General features: G+C 38.6%; 1 protein-coding gene across 2 annotated transcripts in view; it reads left to right on the top strand.

The window, feature by feature from the left end:
* Positions 1-12,506, top strand: part of SCLT1 (sodium channel and clathrin linker 1) — a 232,580-nt gene that overhangs the window by 180,137 nt on the left and 39,937 nt on the right. The gene's annotated exons all lie outside the window — the stretch shown is intronic.

Below are 12,506 nucleotides of genomic sequence, written 5' to 3'. Positions count from 1 at the left end.
AAACATTTCTTTTATCTTCTTGATCTGAGCCTCCATTCTTTTTCTGAGATTTTGGATCATCTTTACTATCATTGCTATGAATTTTTTTTCAGATAGATTGCCTATCTCCTCTTCATTTAGTTGTTCTTGTAGGTTCTTATCTTGGTCCTTCATCTGCAGCACATTTCTCTGTCATCTCATTTTGTCCAATTTACTGTGTTTGTTGTCTCCTTTCTACAGGCTGCAGGATTGTAGTTCCTCTTGCTCCTGGTGTCTGTCCCCTGGTGGGTGAGGTTGGTCCAGGGGCTTATGCAGGCTTCCTGGTGAGAGGGACTGGTGCCTGCCCTCTGGTGGGTGGCAGTGGGTCTTGTCTTTCTGGTGGGCAGGGCTCTGTCAAGGGGTATATTTTGGGGTGGCTCTGAGCCTAGTACGACTTTTGGCAGCCTGTCTGTTGATGGATGGGGCTGTGTTCCTGTCTTGCTGGCTGTTTGGCCTAAGGAGTTCTAACACTGAAGCCTGCAGGCTATTGGGTGGGGCCGGGTCTTGGTGCTGAAATGAGGACCTCCAGGAGAGCTCACGCCAATTAATATTCCCTGGGGCATCTGCTTGTATGCTAGTAATTGGCCCTGGTGACTCTCAGGCTTTGCTTTCACCAGGCTACCAGCACAGGTCCACTGAAGTCAGGTCCCAGGACTGCAGTAGTCATGTATCTGGGCCCATTGAGGGAGCTATGGAGGCAGCTCAGACTCTTTCTTGGCCCAGCCCTCACATGTGCATGCCCACAAATCCCGCAGCTGTTGAAGCCAGACCCATCTCAGCTTCAGGAGCATTTGTTGTCCATTTGGATGTTCCACAGGCACTGAATTCACGAAGCTGTCAGCAGAGGTGTAAATCTGTGGTTCGTGCAGCCACAAGGAGAGATTTCAGCTCTTCTTCCTTAGTCACATGGCCCCTGAGACTCAGGGGTGGTTTCAGCCCCACCTCTGTATGGGGGCCACTCACCAGCTGTGCTCCCGAGTCTGCTGGAGCACACGAGCCCTCCCAGGCAGGAGGAGGCCGAGGCGGCAATCAGGGCATGTGGGCCTCGCAGGCGGGATGGTGCCAGGGTGGTGATTGAGACATGCAAGCCCATTAGGCAGGAGGGGCCTGTGGTGGCATCAGGGTGAGCAGGCTGCCCAGCCAGGGAGGGGCCGGAGGAGGTGGCAGCCAGGGACACGTGAGCCCACTCCAGCGGGAACCCTCCCTAGTGCCTGGGAGGAAGGGGCTGGCTCATGAGGAGAGAGGCTGCAATGGTGGCCCCACCCTTTGCATGTCACTCAACAATGGTGCTTCATTTCTCTGGTCTGGGTTTCCTCCATGAGCATTCCCATTTGCAGAGCTCCTCATTCCCGTCCCTTCTGGCTGTATCCTCACAGCCGACAGCAGTCCCCTCCCCAGGTTTGCTCTCCAAACCCCATGTTCCAACACCCAGCCCCTGTGCACACTGGCAGACACATGTCTCAGGATGGGGTGCACAAGGCCATGGTAAGGACCATCTGTGTAGGTCTCACTCTGTCCTGCCTGCATAGACTGGTTGTTGCACTCTCCTCCAAGCCCCTGAAGCTCCCCTTCAGTCCCAGCTGATCTTCCCACCAGTGAGGGGGCTTCCCCAGATGCGGGAACCTCTCCTCTCCTTCAGCTCCCCACCAGGGGTGCAGGTCCCATCCCACTTCCTCTCCTCTTCCTTTTTTCCCTTTTTCTTTCTTTCGTCCTACCCGGTTACACGGGGATCTTTCTTGTCCTTTTAGGTGTCCGAGGTCCTCTGCTAGTGTACAGCAGGTACTCTGTGAGAACTGTTCCATTTTGTAGATGTATTCTTGATGCATTTGTGGGGAGAGATGAACTCCACATCCTCCTACTCCTCCACCATCTTGACTCCTATATATATATGTATTTTATTATCAAGGCATTTTTCACGTGATTCTCATGAGTTATCTCATTACTACATAAAAGCCTGTGAGTTGTGAGATTATCCATATTTTGGAGGGTATTATTAGTTCAGAGAAATCAAAGAATGTCTTCAAAAATTATAGATATTCTAGATCTTAAGTTATATACATCTTAGATTCTGTACATATATATTTTAACATGTAGGATTAAATATATTTGACTAATCACCTTCATTTTTATAACATATGCCCTATAAATTGGATTCATATAACTAAAATTATTTTAAATGTTCTAAGATGTTTCATGCTTTTAAAATAACCTCTAATATAAGTGTTCAATGAAGGAAAATTTGTGTAGTTATATTTTGTCTATATATTTTCAATTATAGACATATCAATGAATCTCATGAATTATTTTCCTCCAAAACATAAACTGAGGCAGAGATCTGGCATGGGCACAGAATATAAGTGTTCCTACATGTGACACACACAAAAGATCAAACTGGGGACTTCCCTAGTGGCACAGTGGTTAAGAATCCACCTGCCAATGCAGGGAATATGGGTTCGAGCCCTGGTCTGGGAAGATCTACATTCTGCGGAGCAACTAAGCCCGTGAGCCACAACTATCGAGCCTGCCCTCTAGAGCCTGTGAGCCACAACTACTGAAGCCTGTGTGCCTAGAACCTGTGCCCTGCAACAAGAGAAGCCACCGCAGTGAGAAGCCCATGCACCGCAACAAAGAGTAGCCCCCGCTCGTCATAACTAGAGAAAGCCTGTGCACAGCAATGAAGACCCAACACAGCCAAAAATAAATAAATTTATTTTTTAAAAAAAAGATCAAACTAGAGAGCACAGATGAGAAAGAAGAGTAGACTTAAATCAACTTAGAGGAATATAAAAGAACATACCAGTGACATTAAACCAACCAGATCGGCTATAATTGTAAAAAAAAAAAAAAAAAAAAAAAGTTGAATAAAATACTTTATTAGTGAAAATATGTGAGTAAATCTCAAAATATGAAACTGTGGTAACTGTGGTTATTTGATATAATCACTCAAGGCCTTTAGTACCTACTGATAATATTAACAAGGTGATGCTAGATTGGTAAAGCCATTCATCTTTTGGTAGAACTCTTCCTAATGAGCTAAGTCAAGATAATAAAAGGCTTCTTTGATTACTCAAACCCAGTTTTCAAATATTGAGAGATATAATAGATTTTGGGAATAAATGTTGATCTGGCTTGAGAATTGAAGGTGGGAAATACACTGCAGAAGAAAAGATCCAAAGCTCAGCAGTGAATGGTAATTTTGGAGGAACATATTTACTGGAACATAAAAATATTAATAATCAAAAATTAATAGTAAATGACATCTCTAGTGATTCCTGGTTTATAAGTTCTGTAATAACAAATGTTTACATAAATGAAATATGTTTACACTTGATGGGGGGGTTTTAAGGTGCAAACAGGTCTTGACACTAAAAGATAATTGAATGCTAAAATCTAAGAAAGAAATATCACAAAAGGGAATTCTTGTTTAATTATATTATGGCATTACTATTCCCATAGATATTATTTTGATTTTATCTTCTCTGTTCAGGACTTCCATTATCAGTTTCATTAATGAATTACTAATCTCCTAAAGCTTTAAATGTGGCTCATTTGGGAAAGACATTATGATTTCTGTCCCCAAAATAAAGAAACAAACTGATTAGCTCCCTCCCTTTCTCTCTCTCTCCTCTTGTTTAATAGTTTCATATGCCTATGCCAGTCTTTGAAGTGAAAATAGTTTTTCTTTCTCTTTTGCTCTTCTTCCCTATGTTTTATTATCAACCTTATTTTATCTGGCTGCTTCAATAATTTTTTTTACTTTTTTCTCTATTTTTAGATACTCACACGTAAACTTGAAATAATGTAGACCTTCTGATCTCAAATTCTTTTCTTTAAAAAGATATCTATTCTTATACTATTATCACCTCTTTGTTGTATTCTCCACTGTACCCCATCCAGCCCTACACCTTACCTAATGTTTGTCCTAATTTTGTAACTATCTATAGGATATTTACTATTTGTCTTGTTATTATCTTAATTTCCACATTCCGAAACCCAGTTTACAGTATTACATCTTCCAAATAGATTTCTACTTCTAATGGTCTTTTCTCTGTTATTGGTGGTACTATTTCCCTAATCTCCTGGATATAAAACCTTTTAGCCATCTGTGACTCATTCTTTGTCTTCATCTTCTTTCAGTATCCAAGTACTGTTGATTCTTCTTTGGAAATGTCTCCTATTTTTCCACTCCCAATGCCATGACTCTAGAATTGCATTAGTTATCTATTGCTATGCAACAAATTCCCCTAAAATTTAGTTGCTTAAAAACAACATTTATTCTTTCATAATTTCATGAGTCAGGGAATTTGGGAGTAGCTCATCTGGGTGATTCTGGTTCAAGTTCTCTCATGAAGTTACAATTAAGATGTCATATGAAAATTTGATGGGAGCTGGACAATCCACTTCCAAGCCCATTCACATGGCTGTTGGCAGGAGACCTAAGTTCCTAGTGGGTTGTGGCCACACCTCAGTGCCACATAGCCTCTTCACAGGGAAGCAAAAGTATCCTAATGACATGCGAGCTGTCTTCCCCCTTGGCAAACAATCCAAAAGAGAGAAAAAGGAAGAAATCATAATGCCTTTTATGATGTAGTATCTGAAGTCACATGTCACTTCCACTTTATCTTGTTCATTAGAAGCAAGTCTATGTCCAGCCCATATTCAAGGTGAGAAGAATTAGGCTTCACTTTTCGAAAAGAAGAATCTCAAAGAATTTGGGGGCATATTTTATAAACATCACAAGACCAAATATGCATTGTTTTGCTCAATTTGCAGATATTGCCATTCCAGCTCAAGCACCATTATTTTCCTCAAGTTTCCTGTATTTCTCCAGTCCATACTAATGTGTTCAGTAATTTAGAATTACTGAAGTTCTTGGAATCTGAAACTATTTTTTATTAACTGTTTTTTAAAAATTATTTTCTTACCTCTTTTAGATTAGGGTCCATGGGCATACCCTCTTTATTCTTTTAAAATTTTTGTAATATAGTATAAATGCATAAAACATGTACAGTTTTTTAAAAGGTATATTGCAAACACCAATGTAACCACCTCCCAAGTCAAGAAGTACCCATACTATTTCCTAGTTAGAATCCTCTTGGAGGAGTGATGTCAACATTATAGTAGCATAAGACATCCTTCATTTTTGTTCCTCTCCCTTAAACAACAAAACTTTGTCATCCATCCACAAATAAAAGTGCCTCTGTGGGAGTTGTGGGATCCAGGACTATACATACACGAAGGGACCCGGGAGGAGTCTTGCCCAGCCATGCGTTGGGTAATAGAGACACAGACCTCAGTATGGGCAGTGGAACTGGCAGAAGCCTGTCAACTGGCTCTAGCCCCTTTCAGCCACAATCTGGGAGCATCTGGAGATAACTGATTTGGGCAGTCACCCATGGACAAGAGAGCCTTTGTAGAAGTCCAGATATTCAGAGGAGAAATTACAGCATTCTGTTAGAGAATATATATATATATATATATATATATATATGAATTTTGACACATTGGAGTGGAATTGAGAGGAGAGGAATTGAGAGGAGACGTACGAGCTTATGAATTCTGGAATTCTGCCATGAGAGGGAGCAAGGAGCATAAAGTAGGTGTATCCATGTGAGGTCAGAGAAAGCCCCAAAATCTATATCAGGACGAACAAAAGGTATCTCTCACCTGAAGACAGTATAGATTGGAAAAGATGACTGCTACTTCAAATCCAAAATTAGTAACACAAGACTACAATGAACATGGAAAATCAAGGAAATGTGACATCACCAAAAGATCACAATTGTCCTCCAGTAACCAAACCCAAAGACATGGAGATCTGCAATTTACCCAATAAAGAATTCAAACCAGCTGTTTTAAGGAAATTCAATGAACTACAAGAAAACATAGAAAGATAATTCAGTGAAATCAGGAAAACAATACAGGGACAGAATGAGAAATTTAAGAAAGAGATAGAAATCATAAAAAAGAACCAAACAGAAATTTTGGAGCTAAAGAATTCAATGAATAAAATGTAAAATTCAGTAGAGATCATTAACAGCAGAATAGATCAAACAGAAGAAAGAATCAGTTAGTTAGAGGATAGGAACATTGAGGAGACATACAAGTATAAGACAGATAATCCAGTTAGAGGAGAACAAAGAAAAAGAATGACAAAGAGTAAAGAAAGCCAATGTGATTTATCAGACAGCATCAAAAGAAACAATATCCAAATCATTGGAGTTTCAGAAGGAAAGAGAGGAAAGGGGCCAGAAAGCTCATTTAAAGAAATAATGGCTGAGAGCTTGCCAAAACTGGGGAGAGATTTAGCTGTTCAGGTTCATGAAGCTAATGGATTACCCCATTATTACAATCCAAAATGATCTTCACATTATAATGAAACTATCAAAAATCAAAGAGAGAGAATCCTAAAAGCAGCAAGAAAAAAAGATTGTAACCTACACAGAAACCCATATTAGTCTATCAGCAGGATCTTTACAGGCCAGGAGAGAGTAGGATGGTATATTCAAAGTGCTGAAAGAAAGAATATTGCCAACCAGGAGCACTCTATCTAACAAAGTTATCCTTCAGAAATGAAGACAAAATAAAGATTTTCACAGATAAACAAAAACTAAGGAAATTCATGATCACTAGACCTGCCTTACAAGAAATGCTGAAAGGAGTTCTTCAAGCTGAAATGAAAAAACATTAATAAGTAACATGAAAACATATGAAAATATACAACACACTGATCAAGATAAATAATAAAATTCAGAAAACTCTAATACTGTAATATGATGGTGTGTTAACAATTATAGTATAAAGGTTAAGGACAAGAGTATTAAAAATAACTATAACTACTGTAACTTGTTAATGAATACACAATATAAAAAGAGGTAAATTGTGACATTAAAAACTTAAAAGGCAGGGGAGTAAAAAGGTAGAGTTTTTATATGCAAGCAAAGTTGCTCTCAGCATAAAACAGACTGTTTCATCCACAAGATGTTTTGTGTAAGCCTCATGGTAACCACAAAGCGAAAACCTATAGTAGATTTGAAAAAGAAAAAGAGGGGAATCAGAGCACATCATCATGGAAAATCACCAGTTCACAAAGGAGACAGCAAGAGAGGAAAAAAGGAGCAAGGGAACTGTAAAACAGCCAGGAAATAGTTAATAAGAAGGCATCAGTAAATCTTTACATATCAATAATTACTCAATGTAAATGGATTGAGTTCTTCTTTCAAAAGTAGAGAGTAGCTAGATGAATTAAAAACAAGACCTATATACTGCCTACAAGAGATTCAGTTCAGCTTTAAGGACACAGATCCAAAGTGGAAACTGAAAGAGAGCAGGGGTAGCTATACTTATATCAGACAAAATAAGACTTTCATGTTGCTGTTCCTTTTCTGACTTCTTGAAATAGAAGCATGTCTCACAGGTTTTCATTTTTTTCCCAATGCATGCATTCTTCTTTTTTCTTTTTTGTATTCTTAAATGTTATAAATTGTCCACTAGATACTGATGTAGCTTTAGCATACAAGTTTTGATATGTGTGGTATTTTCACAATTTAATTCAAAATATTTTAAAATTTTTATCTTTTCTTCTTTCAATTCATATGTTATTTATAAGCACACTTTAAAATTCCTAAATATATGGGGACATTTTAGTTATCTTATTGTTAATTACTTCTGTTTTCCACAGATATGTCTTTTAGAAACAATATATTGTTCTGTTTTAGACCATTTAGTTCATTTATATGCAGTGTAATCTAAAGTATGTTGAGATTTGTTTTCATTGTTTTATTGTAGTACTTTGTATTCTGTCATTGCTTTCTTTCTCTTTCCTATCTTGTCTTCTTTATTGACTTAGTATTTTTTTCATCATTCCACTTCTCCCCCTAAGGTTTGGAAATTATATACTATGTTTTCTTTCGGTAGTTACCCTAGAAATTATAACATATATACTTACTATAGGAAAGTCTAAAGTTAATCAAAACCTTTATCCTCCTTCCAGATAATATAAGAATTTTGGAACATGTTAACACCACTCATTTCCCTTGCCCTACTTATATATTGTTGTTGCCAGATTTTAAAGTCTGCTTTGTAATGTTTTGGTTTCACCTTACTAATTGTTTTATGTAATTACAGTTCATTTATATTAGCCCATATATTTACCACTTTCTTTATTCTGAATTTCTTCTTCTATCTCAAACATTCCAGCTGGGACTACTTTCCTTGTGTCTAAATTAGATCTTTTGGAAGTTCCTTTAGTGAAGATATGCTGCTGGTAAAATATCAGCTTCTGTGTATCTGTGAAATATATTTATTTTATGTACATATTTGAATGATATTTTTGCTGGGTATAGAATTCTAAGTTGACTCTTGTTTTCTTCCAGAAAATTAAAAACAACAATCTGTTAACCTCTGACCTCTATTGCTTCTGTTGAGAAGTTATCTGTCCACAGTCCTTTGAAAGTAATCTCTTTTTCTGTGGCTGCTATTAAAATGTTCTCTTTGTTTTTCTATAATTTCATTGTGATGTGTATAGGTATAGGTTTCATTTTATTTGTTGTATTTTGTGCCGTCTGAAAGTGTGGCTTGGCTTTGGTTCTAGAAAATTGCCAGGTGTCAACTCTTCAAATGTGGCCTGTGGCAATCTCTACCTTCTGCCGTAATGGAGAAACTGGTGCCAGATTTAACTTCCCACCAGAAACAACTAGAAAACTGGACAAAATATTTGAAACAATTGCTTTTCTGATCCATGAGAGACAAGAAAAATAAGATGAAATCTAGACTCACCTTGGATTTCTGCCTAAAGGCACTTTAAGGACCATAGTCCACAGAAGGGAGATTCCAGTCACTACCCAGTGGTCCCTCTCAGTTGAGGAGAACAGAGATCAGAGTTTGATGCCTGAAACTGAAATTTGCAAGGCAGAGAACCAGAAAAGATGGAGTTACCCAGAGAAAGAGATCTAGAAATCTGCATGATGGTCCTATTGAATGTGTTTCTAAAATCCAAGTCATGATGTATTAGAGTGAAATTCCTCCAAGAGGCCAGGCAAACAATGACTGGTGAGCTGTAAGCTGGAAAACATCAAGAGCTCACACAGGGCTAGGAAATATATTATGGTTACACCAAAGTAGTGTGGACAATTCTTGTTGAATACACAGGGCATGCAGTAAAGATTCCAGAATCACTTCACCTTAGAACTAAACCAGTCCAGAATTAAAAGTATTCTAAATTCACCTTGGCAAGACTTAAAACCAAGCCTCAAAATAATCAAGCTGTCCTCAAGTAACCTAACTGCCTGCCAGACAAGTCCAACACTTTTAGTACTAGATATGCAAAAATAGTTGTCATAACCAAGAAAAATCAGTGCGTAGAAACCCACCCAGAAGTGACAGAGGTGATGCAATCAATAAACAAGAAATTTAAATCAGCAATTGTAAATATGTTCAGTGATTTAAAGTAACACATAAAAATGACAAGGAGAGAAATGGAATTTACAAAAAGGAACCAAATGGAAACTTGGGGATGAAAATTATAATATCAGAAATTTTAAAATTTACTGGATGGGATTAACAGCAAATTATACACTGCAGAAGAAAAGATCAGAGAACTTAAAAACAGGAAAAAAAAAAAAAACCTTTCCAAAAATGGATGCATAGAGAGAAAAAAAGAAAAAAATAATGAGCATAGAACCTCAGTGACTTGAAAGACAATATCCAGCAGTATAAAGATGGGTGGGGGTGGGGTAGGAGTAGAGATATTTTAAGAAATAGGGCTTCCCTCATGGTGCAATGGTTAAGAATCCGCCTGCCAATGCAGGGGACAGGGGTTCAAGCCCTGGTCAGGGAAGATCCCACATGCCGTGGACCAACAAAGCCTGTGTGCCACAACTACTGAGCCTGTGCTCTAGAGCCCACGAGCCACAACTACTGAGCCTGCATGCCACAACTACTGAAGCCCCGGCACCTAGAGCCCATGCTCCACGATAAGAGAAGACACCGCAATAAGAAGCCTGCGCACCACAAGGAAGAGTAGCCCCTGCTCGCTGCAACTAGAGAAAGCCCAGGCGCAGCAACGAAGACCCAATGCAGACAAAAATAAATTTAAAAAATAAATAAATTTTTTTTAAAAATGCCAAAATTTTTTCAAATTTGATGAAAACCCTTTATATCAGTTATCTACTCTTGCCTAACACCTTACTCTAAAACTTAGTGGCTGAGAGCAACAGACATTTATTATCTCAGTTTCTGTGGGTCAGGAATCCAGGCATGTCTGAATCAGAATGCCTGGCTCAGGGTCTCTCGTGGAGCTGCAGTCAGGGTGTTGGCCGAAGCTGTAGTTATCTCAAGGCTCCACCAGGAGACGATTCGCTGCCAAGCTCACTCTATAGCTGGCAGGCCTCAGATCTTCACTGCTGTTGGCAGGACACATCAGTTCCTTGCCTTGTGGGCGTCTTCATAGATCAACTCAGAACATGACACCTTACCTCCCTCAGAGTGAGGGCTGAGAGAGAGAGAGAGAGAGAGGTGTACAGAGAGAAGGAGGTAGGGGACAAACAAAGGTCCTGGCCTTTTTTTAACGTGATCTTAACAGTGGCAGCCCATCACTCTAACCTTTTTCCATTAACTAGAAGTGAGTTGTTGGGTATAGTCCCCTTGAGTGTAGGGGTCTGAATACCAGGGGGTAGGGAAATTATGGGCCATCACACCATACGTAAAAATAATTTGAAATGAATCATGGTCTAAACATAAAAGGGAAACAAAAACTTCTAGAAAAAATGTGAAGAAAATCTACAGTAAGCAAAAATTTCTTACGTAGGACACAAGAACAAATCGTAAAAGAAAACATTGATAAATTGGACTACATCAAATTAAAAACTTCTACTATTCAAAAGCCACCATTAAGAAAATGGAAACAAGACTATGAGAAAAGATTTGCAATTAGTATATCTGACAAAGGACTTGTATTCAGATTATTTAAAAAAAAAGTCTTACAACTTAATAACAACAACAGTTTAGTAGCTTACTACAAAGTGAAATGAGTACTTAACCATATGACTGTGCAGTTTTACTCATAGGTGTTTACCCAAGAGAAATGAAAATATATATTCACACACAAAACTCATACACAAATATTTGTAGTTGCTTTATTTATAATACCCAAGAATGAGAAACAACCCAAATGTCCACCCACAGGTGCATGGATAAACACTCAGCAATAAAAAGAAACAAACTACTGACACATACAGCAAACATGGATGAATCTCAAAAATGAGATGAAACAAAAGCCAGACAAAGAAGAGTGCATACTGTATGATCTCATTTATATGAAATTCTAGAAAAGACGATTCTAATCTATGATGACAAAACAGCTTGGTGGCTGTCTAGGGCTTGGGTTGGGCTTGAGGGAGGTGACTACAAAGGGTCATGAGGGAACATGTTGGGGTGATGGATGTATTCTATATCTTAACTGTGATTGTAGTTAACGTGGGTGTATGCATTTGTCAAACCTCACCAAGCTCTACACTCAGGGTGGCTGCATTTTATTTTCCATAATTATACCTCAATAAGGTTGATTTTAAAACAAAACAAATAACTGCCTTTGCTCAATTCTCTCTCTCATCCTTCAGGGACCCTGTTGTAAGGTGTATTAAACTTTTATATTACATTCTTACCTTCTTTATTTCCATCTTTTTCTTTCACTGTGCGATATTCAGACAGTTTCTTCAAATCTATCTTATATTCCATAAGTTCTCTTTTTTTTATGTTCAATCTGCTTGCTGTATATGCCCACTGGGTTTTTATCTTAAGGTATTTTTTTATGTCCAGGAATTCTATTGAGCTCTTTTTCAAGTCCACTATTTTACATTTGTAAAGCCTCATGTCCTTTGCTGATATTCTCGTTTGTCATGCTTTTTCTTTTAAAGTGGTAAACATTATTTGAAAGTCTGCATCTGATAATTCCAACATCTGTCATCAGACAGGCCTGTTTCTGCTGGTTTCTGTGCATGTTGTCTGGTTTCTCTATCTGCTTGTTAGTAACCGCCCTGGAAAATTTTTGTAATGAGACTTTCACAGAGAGGCTTTGCCTTTGCTTCTTCTGGGTTCCTGGGAGCTCTACCAGTTCTGAGCACCTCAACCAAGGAGAGGATTTCTGTCCTACTCTAGGTATTGGTTCTTTGAGGTAAATCTGTGAGATGGCTAGTCTGTGGCCACAACTTCTCAGGAATGTTTCTTTTTCCTTTTCTTTTCCTGCTTTACTCATGCCCAAAATAGCTTCTTTGTAGTCCTATGACTAAGGGGAGGGCCATGGATTCAGATATGGTTCACCTTTATCCCGAGGGGATACCTCTTCAGGTCTCAGATCAATGTTGGAGAGGATCTCTGTAAAGCACCCCTTTCTCTGAGTGATAATAGAACCAGATCCTAAATGTGGGGTATTGTAAATGCCTTCCAGGGCATAAGAAGCATTGGTGACCCAATATTCTACTTATTTTTCT

Source organism: Balaenoptera physalus, assembly GCF_965194825.1.
Source record: "Balaenoptera physalus genome assembly, chromosome: 5".
NCBI lineage: Eukaryota > Metazoa > Chordata > Mammalia > Artiodactyla > Balaenopteridae > Balaenoptera > Balaenoptera physalus.
The sequence above is the reverse complement of the archived record's forward strand: the minus strand, read 5'-3'. Positions and strand labels throughout refer to the sequence as shown.